This window comes from Sminthopsis crassicaudata, chromosome 2, assembly GCF_048593235.1.
Source record: "Sminthopsis crassicaudata isolate SCR6 chromosome 2, ASM4859323v1, whole genome shotgun sequence".
NCBI classification, from domain to species: domain Eukaryota; kingdom Metazoa; phylum Chordata; class Mammalia; order Dasyuromorphia; family Dasyuridae; genus Sminthopsis; species Sminthopsis crassicaudata.
In genome coordinates this window covers 10,684,192-10,696,457 of record NC_133618.1, presented here as the reverse complement: position 1 = coordinate 10,696,457, position 12,266 = coordinate 10,684,192, and positions in this window count along the sequence as shown.

Here is a 12,266-nt window from a genome sequence, read left to right as displayed (position 1 = left end):
TTACAGCGCTTTCACTTACTCATCATGTGACATTATATATTTTAGTCTTAATGACAATATAAAATAAAAAACAGGAATATATCATCAAGGCTTTTTCCATGTATAATAATTAGTTTCTATAATCCAAAGACGCACTTTGCATCCATCCCTTTGCAAAGGTTTATGTTTTTCTTGGGCCAAAGTGTGGTGTCCCTCACCCCCTATTCCAAGACTTGTCTATTCCTTTCTGAGAAGTGTGGGCTCTTTGAGGTTTCTGTTGCTTCTGCAGAAATACAATTAGAGTGGAAATTATATTTGGGTATGTTAGGTCCTGCACTTGGGTTTTATACCTCCATAAAAGTACAGAGAAAGTTAGGAATTTAATTAGCACTTAGCTCCAAGCCAAGGAGTGAAGCTATTTCTTAAGAGCTTTATTGGTTGAGTAGATGCTCTCATAATATGCAGAAGGATTTTTTTTTATCTGTGCTTGGCATCTGAAAGGGCAAATGCAGAAAAAGAAAAAAAAAAACCTTACAGATGAATCCTCTGAAGACATTCATCAAAGTCCTTCTCCAATCTTCCTTTATGATACGGAGTTGACTCTTAGTAAGGTCAAGCTCTGAAAGTGAAAAAACTTCAGTTTTGTGTTTATCTACTAGGTAGGCTGAATGTCTGCCATCTGAGGGATAACTGGTCCAAGTTTAGAGTGAATCATTCTTAAGGTGGCTTCAGGATAATATATTTCTGGATATAACAATTCCCCAAAGCCATGTGTGTATGGGGCATTACTACATGGATCAGTGGAGGGATGCCATAAGTCAATGTAAGTGCAAATCTTTGAAATATCTGAATATCAACCAAGTAGATGATGAATAAAAGAAGAAATTGCAGACTCAGAAGTCATGACATTAAGTCAGTATCTGGACAAAGATGCCGTGGACATCAATCTCCAAAAATGGTCATTTACTTTTCCCCTGAGGCCCTCCAGTGATGGGGTCTCCATTATTCTACTGGGGACATAGGATAAACAAGGAAATACAATAGAATAGAATAGGGGCTGGACCTATTATTTTTTTAGTGGGAACACTCAAATGAAGAAACTCCCTTTCTCAGTCTCATTTGACACTTCTAATTTGTAATTTCTGAGTTACCTAGGCTACTGAGTGGTTAAGAAATGGGCCTAAGGACATATAGTGTATACAGCAACATGAATTAAAGATTGGACTTGAACCCATGTATTTCTACATCTCTAGCTTCTCCTTCAGTAACTAAATAGAAGAGAAAACGCAAGATGATTTTGAATATTACCATTCAAGCAGCATATGCTTAGCCCTATATAAACCAAAGGAACTCTAGGCAGGATGGTCTCCAAAAACTTTTACCACCCAATTCAGCTCAATTTAACAGACATATGTAAAATAGCAATTGTACACCAGGCATTCTCCTAGTCTCTAGGGATAGAAAGACAAATAGAAAAGGGGCTTGTCTTTAATAAGCACATATTCTATTGGTTAAAGGGAGAATATAAAGATAAGTAAATGCAAAGCAAAACAACACAAAAAGTTAAGTAGGAAATAATAATACCTTAGGTGTATATAATAATAAATACCTTAGGTGTATATATGGGAATCTGATTTAAGGATTTTAATGAGCGACAGGGAGACCACTTCTGCAGGGACCCAGAGGCCTTGTTTGATTAGAATTCTAGCAAGGAAATAGAAGATTTTGTTTCAAGCCTCAGACTCTCCCTCTCTGATCTTCAGTTTCCTTCTCTCTTAAATGAGGAATGTCTGGATTAGATGACCTTTAAAGTTGCTTTAAATTCTATCATTCTGTGCAAGTTAAGAATGTTTACTAATTGGGCTACCTTAAGTAAAACATTTGCCCTCGCTGAACCTAACTATACTTATCATCATATCTACCTCTTAGAGTAATTCTACAGATATTATCTTGAATACATGACAGCATTATAGAAATGTTGGTTGTGAGTTCTTATTGCATCTGGTTGGAGATAATTGTGGAAACTGGGGTTGTAATGATAGATAACAAGATGGGAAGTTGAAATTCTCAGTGTTCCAATTGAATTTTGTGAACTCCAAAATCCTTGCCAATTGAATTGCCTGGGACACAAGTGGCCTTTGGATCAGTGGTGAGTGGAATTGATCAATCCTCTCTCATATCGTCCCAACTGGAAAAAAAAAAAAATTAAGTAATTTTTGCCTGACTTTGTATGATCAATTAGCATTATCTATATGTTGTAGTATTCTAAGTCAAAGAATCATTGATTTTTATCCGGTTGGATCCATTGAGGATGAATGCAACTCCCTCATTTTAGCAGATGAAGATACTGCAGAATATTGAGTATTAGTTACTTCCTTAGGGTCACAACTTAATTGGTGTCTGAGGAAGGATTTTATTCCAAATTCTTCTGATTCAATGTTCTGAACGCTCAAAACTCTGCTCAACTCATTCATTCTACAAAGGAGAAAACAGGGGCAGAATGAGAATTAGAATCTTAATTTAATTTCTAGGCTCATATATATATATATATATATATATATATATATATATATATATATATATATTTAACTAGCTCCCATTTATGGCAGTTCTTTGAAGATAATGGGCTACCTGTCTGTTATTAAATATTGTAAATATTCAGCGCCACACCAATCCTCTCCTGAACTTCAGCAAAGATCAAAGAGTAGAAAACTACTCATATATATATATATATATATATATATATATATATATATATACACACACACAGACATTTACATACATACATATATATATATATATATACACATACACACATACATATATATATATATATATATATATATATATATATGTATATATCCTCTACTTTCCCCTAATAAAACTAAATTTTTAGAAGACAAGAAATATTTAATTTTTGATTTTATAATCTCCACAGGTATCACAGTGGGACTTTGGAAGTGCTCAATAAATGTGTGATGATTTATTGTAGAATGACAATCAAATGAACATTATCTCTGCTGCTAGTGTAATGGATATGGCTCCATCAGAATCCCTATTATTCAGAGTTGTAATTTTTTTGGGTGAAGAGTCCTTCACTGGCCACCGATTCCTGCTCTCTTATATGTGCGTGCCTGCATGCACACACACACACACACACACACACACACACACACACACACACACACATTATTCCCATTCCTTTCTTTTCTACTTTTTCCCTGTCCTCTGGAGCTCTTTTCCTATTGTCAACAAACCGCCATTTATTTTAGATACTTATCTTTTTCCTAGTAATTCCTTTGCATATACTTGTATTCAATTGTATAAATGCCTGTTGTTTCTTCCCTAATAGAATGTAAGGTCCTTGAGGACATGAATTATTTTTACTTATCAATGTATTCCTAAGCCCCTGGTACTCCTAGACACTTAATATATGGCTTCCAAATTGGATGAAAAGTTAACTAGTTTGGGGAGGTGGAGAATAGAACAAGATTGCCCCAGGGTTTGCTCCCTTATTAGTGTTTCTTCTAGAAAGCTACCTTCTCTCAATAAGCATAAAAGTGCTGACAAAATGGCTTATAGATTCCAGTGCATATTTCCCATAATATTCCTATGAGGTAGAGAGTGCAAATATTATTAAACCCATTTTAGAGATAAGAAAACTTAGGTCTAGAGAATTATTGAGCTTAAACAAATCACTTAACCTTGGGGAACTTACTTTTCTTTACCTATTTCTTGAATAAGTTAGATTAACTGATCTATACAATCTTTTCATATGCTAAATTGTGCTGGTATAAGGATATTCAGTTCATGAAGAAACTTGTCTTTATATGCTCTCCCACTCTATTTCATACTTATCATTCCCGGTGTCTGTTGTATCCCTCCCTTTTGCCTAAATAAATCTACCTCTTGCCAAAGAGAACGGCCATTGTGAATTCTTCACATGACCAAACCCCAAATTTTGGTGCCTCCCAACATCTGGTGTCTACATCATCTGCATAATTTAGGTGCTGAAACCCATATCAAAATTATTAACCAAGAGAGTTTCTGAGAAGGGCCTAGAACTTGCACCTTCAGAACTCCAAGTCCAGTATGCTATCTATCACACACAGCATTTAGCTACTTGCTTATATAGATGGGAAGTGTTTCATTTCCTGTGTTTTAGGAATGATATCTCACCTGTCTCCCTTTGCAGATTCTGTATTATCATGGTTGGGGAGATAGGGAGATAACTCTTGGCTGCAAAACATCAACTTAATTAACCAAAAGTATTAATGTGTGAGGGAAATTACTTGAGTATGGGGCTGCTGAGAACAAAAGAAAGATGGTCTTGTTCAAGGGAGCTTATATTCTACCATGAACATGTTCATAGAAAAGTAACTTTAGAAGAGCAGCTAGGTGGTGCAGTGGATAGATCACCAGCCCTGAAGTCAGGAGGAATTGAGTTCGAATCTAATCTCAGATACTTAGCTGTGTGACCTTGGGCAAGTCACTTAACCCCAATTGCCTCAGGAGGAAAAAAAAGTAACTTTAGAATAGGTTCACAATTAATTCCCTGTGGTACAAGAAGGAACAGCCTGGAGGAATTAGGGGAAGCATTCTTTTAGGAGCTAGAAATTACACTGAACTTAAAAGGAATTGGGTGTTCCATTGGATAGAGGTGAGGATTACAGACTTGACAGGAGAAAGCTGAGAGACCGGAGATGGATTAACATGTATGTGGAAAAAAACGCTAGTCAGTTTAAAGAAGGAATAGAACATAAGTAGCAATAATTTGTAATGATCCTCAAAAAGTAAGCTGATTCTTATTGTGAGAGTTTAAATTGCAAGCAGAGGGTTTTATAAGTTTTATAAGTTTATTCAATTTATTGAATAAAACCAGCATCTCCATAATATAATTGAACATGAAACTACAAGTCTTCTATGCCCAATTTATTATTACTTTCAAATCTACAGCAAAATTGTCACGTAAATTTTTTCTTCCCTTTGTCTCACCTCGCACCCTAGAAATGGCTACTATTATTCACAAGTGGGTATATAGACATATGTAAATGTAATATAAAATGAATATAAAATAAATTTAATATAAAATAATATGTGTACATATACATATATTTGCATACATATATATTTTTGTGAAATTATTTTATAAATAATTCTATTTATAATCCATTTCTATAATTATAATTCTATAAATAATTCTATTTATAAGTTTTTTATAGATATTATCTTTATATGTCTTTTATAGATAATTTGGGTATTAGTACCAGGCAAAATAACTTATTTGCCAAAAGTCATTCTTAAAACAATATTGCTATTACTGTGTGTAAGGTTCTTCTGGTTCGGTTTTTGCACAAACCTTTTCATGCTTTTTTCTAAAAACCTCTACTTTGTGATTTCTTAAGCACAGTAGCATAGTAGAATTACCCCATAACCTGTCCTGCAATTCCCCAATTGAGGGATATCCCTGTGACCTTCAGTTCTTTGCCATACTCAAAATATTCTAAACATTTTAGAATATATATATAATATACATATATTATATATATTCTTTTTCTTTTCTCCTAATTATCTTAAAACAGTTTTTTAAAATATTTTATCCTAGAAGCAATAGGGAACCAATTTCATATTGTGGTTAGGGGAATTTTTTCTATAATAGTTTAAGGGTCTTTGAATCTAAATCTGTGTCTTTGATTTCCAATTTTCTTCTTCCTCTCCTCTTGTGGCAGATCATGATGTTGCAAATTTCTTTCTTGAAGAAAAAAAAATGAATTTGGGGATTATTCAAAGATATTCATGTGAACCCAAAGGAAAATATTATGGACAGAGAATTCCTTCCCTATTCTCCAAAATCTGACACGTTCTAGGCCACAGGAGGATGGAAGGTGTCAGGTCCCTGTTAATATTTATTCCCTACCAGAGGGAGAGGTGATGGGGCCATCCCTAACAAACAGAAGCAGCAGATGTCAGGCATTCTGCACATCCCTGAGGTTGTCAAACAGAATTTGAAAATACAGAGGATGCCAAACATGCTCTCCATGTTCTTTAGTTTCAGATGGTTCTCCCAAACAGAGCGTGTCCTGGTAGCTGTCGACCTTGTCAAGATGAGGTTTATTCGGAGTAACAGGGCATGGCTCTTCACCTCACCATCCATGCTGATGGAAAACAGCCTTACTAGAAATGGATGAAGGATGAGGAAACAAGCTATCTCATCTGTTTCCTTTCTAGGAACAACAGCAAGACTGCAGAGCCTTATGTTACATGAAACCCTTGGCTGGAGAAACTAAATGATTTTTACAAATGTTGCTTCAAGCACAAAAAAGGATGCCAACAAAGACATGTGTGCCTGAGAAAAGAGACAGGCTGTCCTTGTGGCTGTTTTGATGGATTACCAATGGACAGAACAAATGTTCCATTGTTACCTTCCTATGTCAGGAGAACTTCAGCAAGATCCCCAGCCTGGATCCCAGTATGTGAAAAGCAATGTGACTCTTGGATAAGAGTCAGGATGGACATATATTGTTGGGCTGTTAGCTTGGTCATTGGATGGAACACTGACACTAATTATATTGTGAATCCATTAGAGTATGGGTATATAAATTAGTGTCAATTTGGACTTTGGCAAGCAACAAATTACTTATGGAAGAGGTGTCCATCCTATTTTCTAATGATGTCCCTTTTGCTTATACACTTGATAGTCTTTCTTCATAGCTAGGTTGGAAGCTTGCCCCATTGATTATTACTACCTCTCTATGTTACATGTTCCTATGAATATTGGCTCCATCCTTGTTCCCTACAAATATGTTTGTCTCCCCTAGTCTATAGAAGGAACAAGCAGAAAAAAACTCCCATTGACCCCAGCATCTTTAAACTATTGTCTATTCCCATCCTTTTTTTCGCTGATAAATTCAGAGTTATCCATATTTTTGGCCTCTAGTTTTTCACCCTTGCTCACCTCTCAATAATTCAAAATCTGGCTCCCTTTCTCATGGAATTGCTCATACAAAGTGGACCAGTGGTGTTTGAACTATAACATCCAAGGGCTTTTATTCCCTTTTTCTAGTTAGCAGTTGGATTCTGATGGCCTATCCAATGGAGTTTTGCCTACGTGTTTCCTCAGCTTCCTCCCAGATAGCTTAAATCCTTCTACTGGAGTCATTTCACTATTCTCTTTCTCCATTCTGTCCTCAATCCCCAATGCCCTCTCTGACTTTACCTTTCATTTACAAAGTTTCCTAAGTTGTTTGCCTCCCTCATTAGAAAATAAGAAATTTATGTCAAGGTCTATGTTTTTGATTTTCATCATTTAGCCAATTTTAGTACAGTGACCGGCACATTATGAGGACTCAATTAATGCTTCTTGGCTCACTGATAATGATCACATCCATAAAAACCTACTCTGAGTATTTTACCTAGTCCCTTGATTTGTCCCTTATTTGATTTCATTGCATAGTACATTTCTCCGGATCTCATAGGAAACTGGTTCTAATGCCTGTATGTGGCAGAGAAGGAAACATAGGTAGAGAACTCAGGGTTATGTAGTGAGTAAAGTTTGAGGCAAAATTGGCATTCAAGTTTTCTTGTTTCCTGCTTCCTAAACACTAAGACAATGCTTACATACTATATGGGACCTATATGGGACCTCTATCAATGAGATCTAGATATCTACTCCATTCTGACATTTCTAGAGATAGCTGATTGGGTAAAAATGATCAAAAAGAATTTTGAAAAGGGACTAAATTTGAACTCATTTTGAAAATGTAGATCTTGGGGTTCTGTGCCATGGATCACAAACTTTCAGAGTGTTTTTCCTTGTTAACAAGATAGCAAAATCCCTTAAGGTTATGTTTTAAAGTTTTGGGATAGAGAATAAGGTATTCTGAGAAGGGGAAGAGGCAAAAGGTTTTTACGAAATAAGAGACTGTAGGTTTTATAAACTAGAAAATGGAAAAAAAAACCATGTTCTACTGAATTCTTTCAAATAGTTTGTTTAATGTCATCTTTAAGGCATAGTAGTATACTTAAGGGTTTTTTTCATACTATATAATATTAGAAAAAGTCTTCAAGACTCAAAGGCACAGGGCTCACTTTGCCGAAACCAGTTAATTTGTAAGATTATACCATTAAAATGCATTAAAGTGAGTATTCCATGGAGAAAAATGAAATGATTTCTTTCTGATGAAAATATCCATGAGTATGTTTCAAGAGATTCCTTTTAATACTCAATGAATGGTTATGCCTTGCTATGGACTGCACTGAACATTACAAAATGCTAATCACATTGCTTCCATTTTTAAAAGCCGGTTCCTTTCTTTTTTAAAAAAGCTTTTTATTTTCAAAACATATGCATAGATAGTTTTCAACATTCATCCTTGTGTTCCAAATTTTTTTTCTCCATTCCTTCCACCCACCCCCTCCCTTAAGATGGCAAGTAATCCAATAGATGTTAAACATGTGCAATTCTTCTATACATTTTCCCACAATTATCATGCTGTACAAGAAAATCTATGAAGAATGTCAAGGAAATTTTCTGTATTATCTCATATTTGCTGATGGACATGCAGTCTTATTGTGACATAAGGCATATCCTTCAGCATTGTGGGGAGGTTTCTGCAATAGGGATTGGGGTAATGGGTAGCATGTTTTCTGTATGTTATCTGTGTTCACTATTGACTTTTCTTATTGCACCTAATAGTAGTAGTCTTCCTAAAATGGGTAGAATTTGAGCTATATCTTAAATAAGGAGATGGAATAGGGGAGAGGGAAAAGCATTACAGTGGATAAGAAGAGATCAATTACATCTGACAGTGACATGTAATAACTATGTACATTTAAATAGTTCAGTTTCTTTCTTTGGGCCTAGTTTCAAATAATGTTAGATGAATGATTATTGGATCATAGATTAGGGCTGGAAGGGACTTTTCTGACCATTTGGTTCAATCTTGAATTTTGTAAATGAGGAAATTGAATCATATAAAAGTTATTGCTCAAAAGATTTAGTCAGGTGGGCAGCTAGTTGGGGCAGTGGATAGAATCCCAGTCCTGAAGTCAGAAGGACCTGAGTTCAAATCTGAACTCCAACACTTAATACTTCCTAGCTGTGTTACCCTGGGCAAGTCATTTAACCCCAATTGCCTCAGGAAAAACAAACAAACAAACAATCAATTTAGCCAGGATCACTCAAGTACTAAATATCTGAGGCAGGATTTGAACTTGAATTTTTTAATCCAAGTTAGGAGGTGGAATGGATAGAGCATGTGAAGTCTAGAGGACCTGAGTTTGAATCTGACCTCAGATCCTTACTGGTTTGTGATCCTGGGCAAATCACTTCACCTTAATTGCCTCAATTTCAGCATCTGTAAAATAAGTTAGGGAAAGACAGGGCAAAATACTCTAAAACCCTTGCCAAGAAAACTCCAGATGGAGTCAGGAAGAATAAGACAGGACTGAAACAACTAGATAACAACTTCCTAATTTCAAACCCAATGGCCTTATCCATTGCACTACCTAGCTGCTCTCTGATATTTTATACCTTCCTTTCCTCATTTTGGAAATTAAAAAAAAATTTGTAATGTTTAGCCCTCCACCCTCTCTTGCCTCTTTCTGACATGAGACCCTCACAATTACTCTGGGTTCTTTGCTGGTTCAATTCTGGGGAAGCTGGCAACTTAGTTAACCTACCACCTACTACCTGAATCTTCTTCAGCCATCTTTCTCACCCCTTTTCCATAGACATCTGAAAGCTTTGTTGTTCAGATTGAACTTCTGGAAAATGAAATTCAGCTCCAGCCTGTCCTTTCCTTACCTTAAATCTTTTAATTCCTTCAGAATTGTGGCCCTGCATTCTTGTTCTTGTCCTACTCAAACTGCCTTTCCTCTTGAATTGATCAGCCTACTCCTTGGCTTTCCCTATCTGCTGAATATAGATGGCCAGGATATTAAATATAAAGGAAAAAGAGTTAGGTTTCAGAGTTATCCTGGGATCAATTTCTGACTTGGCTATTTTCTACCTGTGTCATGTTGGGTTAATCGGTTAGATATTTGAGACATCAGTTTCCATATTTTTAAAATGGGAGGTTAAACTAGATGACATCTAGAATACCTTCCACATTAAAATGGATGATCTTAAATCAAGAAAACTTTAATTTCAGTCTCACTTATGGTTCTTATTATTTGGATAACCAACAATTGTCCATGTGTGACCATGGACAATTTCCTCAACTTTTCTGTACCTCAATTTCTTCATCTATAAAATAAAAGGTAGCTTTGATTCCCTCTAAGGTTATAGAATTATAGAATTCAGTGTTGGAAGGGTCTTGCAGTGCCTATCCAATACACTCTATTCAGAACTGAGAAGAAATCTCTAGTTCTACCTAGTGATCATTCAGCCTCTACATGAAGATTTTAGGGCAAAATCTGTTACATTTAGAGTTTCCTCAATTCCATTCAACATAGATTTATTATTCAGTTTCTGTTGTGTATAGAGTACTCTTACCTATTTCCCTTCTCACATTTACTACATATTTAAGGTGGTGCCCATGATTTATAGATAAGCTTGGGGCATGTGCAAAGTGCTTCTCTTTACCATGTGGAAAACTAGGATGACATGGAATGAAAGTGCCTTGAAGAGGCATAGGATCAATATTCTGTGACTGACTTTGCTCTACTCATCTCATGCTTAGGAAAAGCTGGAGGTGTCAGGGTGTCTTTAAAAAGTAGAAACCAATCACAGTGTTAGCCAATCTCTTGGCTGCATGCTCAATTAGTGGGGCTTCTGTGGATAATCTGAATGCTGTGATACCATTGGACTTTATGTTCATTCCTTCCCTTGGAGATTACCTCCCATTTACATCACTTATTTTTATATGCATTGAGTATTTTTTTTTCTTTCTTTCTCCTCCATTCTTTTTCCAGGAGAATATGAGTTCCTGGAAAGCATGGCCTATTTGGGGTTTTGTTGTTTATTTGTTAATTTGTTTTTGTTTTGTGTCTTTTTTTTTTTTTTTTTTTTTTTTTTTTTTTTTTTTTTTTGTTCTTCCAGCACTTAACACTGAGAGCCTGGGAAGTAGTAACATGTAATAAATGCTTATTGCCTGACTAGAAACTTCCAGGTTCGGTGTGCTCCTAAATAAAATTCCTTGATAATTAGATTATTTTTCTTGAATGCTTGGATCACTTTTTCCCCTTTTATGTGAAAATTTTGGATTTTGATGATGGCTTTTCTATGACATTTTCATTTTTTGACTTATTCCAGCAATTGAATACTGGATCTTTCCTATATTTGTTTTCAAGTTCTAAAGGCACCTTTAATTATTTCTCATCTCCTTAAGATGTAGTTCTTGCATTAGTTGTTCTTGATATTAGATATATTTTCTCTTTTTGGAATATTTTATTTTTTCCCCTATTTTTTGCTGTCTCATGGAATCTTTGACTTCTTTTTTTGTGAATTCTAGATTTCAAGTACTCTGTTATTTGGGTAAAGCTTACAGCATTATCTTCTAAGGTATTGATTCTCCTTGTATATAACTTTCCTTCAGAGTTTTCTTTTTTTTTTTTTTTTTTTTTTAACCTTCTTCCATCTTCTCCTTCCATGTTTTGATGTGATCTTTGTGGAAAATCCTTTCTTTGAATATTTACTTTTGATTGTTAAATAGCTTTTTATTCATTTTGGGAGAAATTTCCAGATTTGTAATTAATTTTAAAAATACTTATCAGTTTTTTTTTTTTTTTTTTTTTGTTACTTTTAATCATTTTGTCTTTAGCTCCTAAACTGAATATGCTGCTATGGGCAGACTCTCCTTCAATAGCACTTTTGAATATGAATGGTTAACTCTGTTGCCCTGATTCATCCTGTCCTAGTTCAGAGTTTTCTATACTAGCTTCTATGTTTCAGGGTTAGAAGTAAGTGGATTTTTTAGGTTCAAAGTGCTAGGTCTCTGGGCTTCTAATATATTAATATATACTGGAACTCTGTCTTCCCAGAAATCAGCCTGAGTCAGGATCACTAAACGTCTTTATTTTTGATCTTTTACGGTCAAGGTCAGGGGGTTAGGTCTAACAATCTCACACACACCTTCCTCCCTCAAACACCAGGAGAGACTGACTCGGCATCAGTGTCCCAATTCCTCTTTCTCCTCCTACTTCTCCCACACATGTCACTTCCCCCTCTTTGTCCCACCAATCAAGTCAGCACAGAACAGCTGGGGAGGGTCAACCTTCAAACAAGTTAATAGGGAACTGTCCAATTGGTAATTAGTCTCATGTGCTTCATTATCCAAGTGCATTGG